A 6,290-nucleotide genomic window follows, 5' to 3' on the forward strand; every position below is an offset into this window, starting at 1 on the left:
CTGGTGTTCTTTGGACCAAAATGCAGTTGCTTTCTTACCCCCTCTCTTAAAACTTTCTATTATTTTGGTGTCATCTATAAGAAAACATTTCCAAAACTAACTTGGCTCATCTTTGTTCTTCCAAAATAAATATTTTCTGACTTTTCTGTTCTTGGCACTGGTGAGGGGTTAACATTTTGTGTTGTAGTCTTTGTGTGTCTCCTGTCTCGGTCTTCTGTGAACTGTGGATTTTGATACCTTAACCCCCTTGGATATTGGAGGTTGTTGGTGGATTCGCTGACAGTTATTTAAGCTTTTTTTCTTGACAGCTCTGCCAATTTATTTTTCAGCTGCAGATGTTTTCTTTGATGACCTGATCTTGGTGGACTGGAAAGTGTACCTGTGATTTCTTTTTTGTCAGTATACAGTGATGTGAAAAAGAAAGTACACTGACTTATGAATCTATGGTTTTACATATTTCAGACATATCTGACCTTCATCCAGTCCACACCAAGTCCTAACAGTAGATAAATCTTACCTCATGTGACAGATAATACACACACATTTTACATTGTAATTATTCATTAAACAAAAAAAATCAACCAATATTCAGTAGCCTAACATTCAGTATTATCAATAAGAAGCATCTCTCAAGAAGAGAGTATCTGTTGATTTTGGTACGCCCTATTTCTGTGTCATGTTTGGGATAACATTTTTCTTTCAGCTTTAAAACTGCTTCAGAAGTTGTTCTTTAATAGAAAGTTCTTTGGTTTTCTTTTTTACTTTTGACCTTGGACTTCAAACACTGAAGTCAAAGTGAGATAGCATTTTCACATCTCTCAAATGAGCATAATTACCCAACAACCAAGAACTGAACAAAAGGAAAAAAATTTACCAGTTTGTTTAACTGACCTAGGAACTGAATACTTTATTAAATAAGAGCTACACAATCATATTTTATATTAGAAACATTATTAGAGATCATAGTGAAAATCCCAGTTAAGACTTCATGGTCCCAATATTTTTTTGGGGGGCACTATATCAAACGTTAAAAAAAACAATAGTCTGGAGAATTTAATTTCCAATCCAACTTCTCCAAGAGTTCTGGGCAAAGACCATAGTTGCCACATTTTCCAAGATTCAGGTTAGGCTTAGGGTAAAGGTTACTGCTTAATTGTTTTACTGGATATGGGCAAGCACTGAAAAAGTCAATTTTTTGACAAAAGACAATTTTGGGATTTACTCAGAAGTCCTTGGAGAAACCAGAACTGCCCAAGCAAAATAAAACAGACAACCAGATGTGGCCTGTAACGCATATATACTGTATATCAAGAAAACAAGGTGCTTATGAAGTAAATTGGTCTACAGTATATTACTTCAACTGTGTTCCGAGTAGTGTGCTCAGTAGATCATTCAAATTTCACACATACAAATGGCACCATGGGGAATGTTCTCAACATGAACATGAGAAAACAGACTCCATCACCTGAATGTGGCCACCAGTTCTGTACCTGACTGTTTACTGTATGTACTGCTTAACTGCAGCTCTGTGGTAAGAGGTGACATTGACGCTGCAGTTTCCAAACACACACATTACAAGTACGGTATCATATCAAATGCTTGGGACTAAAGGAACTAATCTGTGAAAAAAGCATTACTAAAGACTGAATATTTGAAATCATGGATCCCCTTCTTTTAAAGCAGAAGAGGTTTGTCACAGCTGTTTAACGGTGCTCAGCAGCCAACGTGCATCCTCCTTTCTGTCAAGGACATGGTGATTAAAATCAGACCTGTCTGGCAAAAGCTCTGGCTGAAGCCATGCTTCATGCTAAGAGAGGGGAGGTGACTCATCTTGCTTGTTTTTCTGCAATATTAAAGGGGAGAGGGGAAACAAAGACAAGCTGTTCCGGGCTTGTTTTATATTGCCTGGTTATGCTGCGCTATTTTATGCCTGCAGCTGCCATCAGGCTCGTTTTGCATACATGCGTGCCCCACGGTTCAATTATTTTGCCTGCCAAATTGTGACAGCCAGCTCTCCCATGCCCACAGCCTACAACCACAACCATCATGGTAGTCATGAATCTGCAGCACTTATTTAACTGGTAAGTTATTTGTAAGTTATTTCAGGTTTAAAAAAAAACTGAAAACAGCCTGAAAAATAAGTCCTGTCCACCTCTTCCTGGTAAAAAAAAAATGTCTTGATCTTAATAAGGGTAGCACAGTGGTTAGCATAGTTTCCTCACAGTGCAGGGGCCCTGGGTTAAGGGCTGTACTTGGGCTGGTATCTCCGTGAAATATGTATGTTTTTCCCATGTTCATGTGGGTTTCCTCTGGGTGCTCCAGTTTCTTCCCACAGTTCAAAGACGTACTGGTAGGTTAATTGGCTTCAGGGAAAGTGGGGTGTGTATGTGCTTGTGTCTGTGTTTGCCCTGCGATGAACTAGTGTCATGTCCGGGGTGTCTGCCTTGTGCCTGTTGCTTGCCAGGAAAGTCTCCAGCAACCTCATGACCTTGCATTGGATGAAGCGGTTAGAAAATGAACAGATGGATGATCTTAAGAAAATCTTTTCACCTTTGCTCATCTTTGGTCCCAAGAAGACTCCTGCAGTTTCTATTTGGTTTCTACTTTTAAATGTAATGACTATTGCCTCATTTGTCTATCATTTGTCTATTTGTCAAACAATTTGTGTCAGGTAAGATCTCTTTCAATAACCTTACAATCTGGTCTGGTTGGGAAATATAAAGACTGAATTTCGTAGAAACTGACAAAAGTGACTCTGCAAATCAGAATTCTAGAAAATATGCAGAACATTATCGATGTATTAGGAGATTGTGGACACCAGTACAGGGAGGAGTTGACAGACACACTTCAGCGGATTCCTGACTGCGGAAGATGGGCAAGAGGCTTCGACCAGTCTCGTGTTTCTTCTGGGGTTCTGTGAACTCCGTCTTGTAACATTTCTCAGCTCTGTTGAGAGCAGAGATTAGAACGAGAATCTTCTTTCTTCACGCTCGGCTGCTCGTAAATTGTCTCAGACTGCTGCTGCTGCCCAGTAGAGCAAATCATGTCATTTGACAACCCAGAAATTGATCAGTTTCAGCCACAGTATGGTTTTCCCCCACCAAGCACCATTGCACAAGCACACCCCCCTACAGGCAATGGTTTAAACAGTCCTACAGTATATTCCTTGATACTACTGCATCTTTCTAACAGGAAACACATTGGGATTGAGGAGTGACCACATGTTATAATCTTCATATATTACCACACTATTGATCTATCCAAGGCTTATTATGCATGTCTGAATTGAAAGGGTTACATAAATGATGAAACAAAAGAAAAATCCTATTTGCCACAGTATGTATGGAGGTTAATATTCTCTATGCAAAGGAATGGGAGATCTCTGAAACAAATTGGGTTGCTGTTGGATCAGCAGGTGGTGCTCTTTTCTCTGAACCACATTTTACAGACCTGTGCCCAAGAATGGTGACCTGGGACACAATGTTGTAAGAGGGGCCTTTCTTCAAATGAGATGTTGATCCCAAGTCCTAATTACTTGGCAGTAAAGGTTCCAGGGCACAGTTTAAAAAGAGTAGCAGCATTAAATCAGGTGTCTCTGGGCTTCTCTTAAGCTCCCTCTTTATTCCACTAGTGAAGCAACGTCTCCCTTCTCTACCTGATCTGCTGTGTAGTGAGGTTGTTGGAGCACAATGAATGCCATGTGTCACTCAGGTGGGAGAGCTACATTTCAGGGGTGAATGAATATATATATATAAAAAGTTTGTATATACATGTACAAACATTTTGTGCCTGGCATGGGGGGTCTTTCTCAAAGGAAGCAGTACTGGAGGAGTTTACAGGCAAGCAATACTACCTGTATTCAAAGTGCAGTTGACACATTTTTTACAGATAGTACCTAATGTCAAAGATCCTATTCCTTCTTCATTATTATCATCATCATGATTAAAATGCAGCTTTTCAATCAGAGGTTCAACTCATATTTACAACATACTGCTAATTAATTACCTTATTTGTTATAATCCACTCCGTATGACACACTTCAAGTATTAGACTTTAGTTCTGTCTAAATTAATTCATTAGTGCCATCAGTTTCTTACTTTTTACAGTGCAGTAGAAAAACAGTTTGATTCACCATCTGCGGAGATGAGAGAAGCTCACGGAAAGTGTATTCTTTGGCAAGGATGTGCTCAACATTATTCTAGAGATGTATTTCACCAGAGCTCGCTCTCCCCCCTCTATCTCTTCTCTTACTTGTCCTCTAATAAGCATGACTTCGGCATTCATAATCCCTGTTAAAAGCTAATTTTCTCAATTTCATGTCATAATAACTCAAGACAGCAGAGTGCAGCACAACAGGCATTTCATTTGTCCAAATCTTTCCTCTGGCCTTGGCGGTAATTTGAATCCGTGGAGTCCCCACAGAAGCCATTAAAATATGTCTGGTTTAATAAAAGCATTTGTAGGACAGCCAATCGATTGACGAATATGACCAACATCCGTTCCAATTCTCCCATTTGAACCTGTGGTGGGTAGGAGGTGTATGACCTTGGAATACTCAACCACTTCATGCAACTTTTGTTCTGCCATTGTTGTTGCTATGGCAGCCTTTTCTATTTCCTCTGCAGGAGCAAACAGAATAGGATTATAATTGGTTAATTAGCAGGAAAATATGCAATAGATATTTTTACGCTTATAGATCTTTGCCTTTTATTTTCCTTTGCACTAGTGACAACTGTGTAATATAAATATGACCTCGAAGAATGACTGGGGTGTGAATCGCCTCAGGGTAATTTGTATGCAGCGAGTGTGGCGTTCAGTGAATGTTCCTGGCTATGAAGGGATTCAGTGAGTTCCATTCTGCTGTAGCTGCTGATTAGAAAACAGAAACCTATTGGCCAAGACTGTGAAACAAAGAGCTGGGTGCTTCTCCACTTGACAGTTTACAGAGGCTGGCAAGAAGGAAAACACTGCTTTAAGACCAGAGGGGACAAGTGCAGCTATTTCCAATTTACAGTACCTTTTTTCAGCCCACTTTGCAAAGCTGTTTGTTTGAACCAATAAGGATGACAATTCAATGTAAATATCATTAAGGAGACAGGGTCGATTTTTTTTTTCTAAATCAGTGGAGGTGTTTAACCAAGAAAATCATAATTTGTGATTTTCCAGGCTATGAAACTTTTAGCAGTTGAGGTTTGTGTTTAGATCCTACTGTTACACTTCTTATTTCAACCAGCAGGCATCAGATTTTGGAGAATGAATTGTGACCAGTGGGAATCTAACCCATTTCCTACTCAATGTCTGCTACTGACTCCTTCACACACCACACTCCTATAAGGTCACAAGAATATTTTACACTTACAGAATTGACTGTACAAATGCCAGGACCGTTTCATTTTTTTTTTCATTTTTAATTAAATTGTAAGTAAATTACAGGAAGACAATTGTATTGCAATGACTGAATCAGACACAAGTTCTAGTGTCATGTCCCTATGGGCTAAAACTCCACTAGAAACATTGGTGCATCAAAGTACATCACGTATACAGGTAGACAAAGAATTTCCATTACATTACTGGCAACACATTACATTATGACAGTGTGCTAAACCACTATGTCCAACATTTTCATGTTTTGGCAATGACTAAGGAAATCGGACAACCTGGATTGCTTAGCAGTCAGGCTGGGCAGCTGTCGTTGCCAAAATGATCTGCCTCTTTTAAGTTAGAGCACAATAAGATCAGGATAAATATATATGTCACAAAGTGCAGTATTCCTTTTGCTTCAGGTTGAATTCTCTGTATCGGAGAAATGAACAAGAAAAAGCTCAGCTGGTCACCAATGTGGGAAAGATGAAAAAGTAGCAAGTCATTTTCAGATGGTTTCCATGGTAATTCTTTAACTCGCACTCTGAATGTCTGCAGCTTACTTGAAGAGGCAGGTAAAGGGATACTGCAGCTTGCAACCGCAAGAGAGTTTCACAATGTATTTCCAGAACAACATCTTAAGTTCATGCAAATGTGTCTAGAAAACATAAAACACACATATTCCATCCAAAATGTCCCTTTTTTGTGTTTTATCTTTTTTAAAAAGGCAAATGTCACGCTTGCAGCAGTAAATTGATGCTGCTTTCCACCGAAGTCCAACTGTTATCTGCTCCAGCTGGGAATTAACGTTGATCAGTTTGTTTAGATTTTCAGTCTTGAAAAACTATGAACAATTTTCGCTTGAAAATGAAACCCGACAGATTTCTCTCCAGTTAATAAAATAACATTGAAAATAAAAATAAAAAAGC

Source organism: Atractosteus spatula, chromosome 11 (genome assembly GCF_055471065.1).
Source record: "Atractosteus spatula isolate fAtrSpa1 chromosome 11, fAtrSpa1.hap1, whole genome shotgun sequence".
In the NCBI taxonomy this organism is placed as follows: Eukaryota; Metazoa; Chordata; class Actinopteri; order Semionotiformes; family Lepisosteidae; genus Atractosteus; species Atractosteus spatula.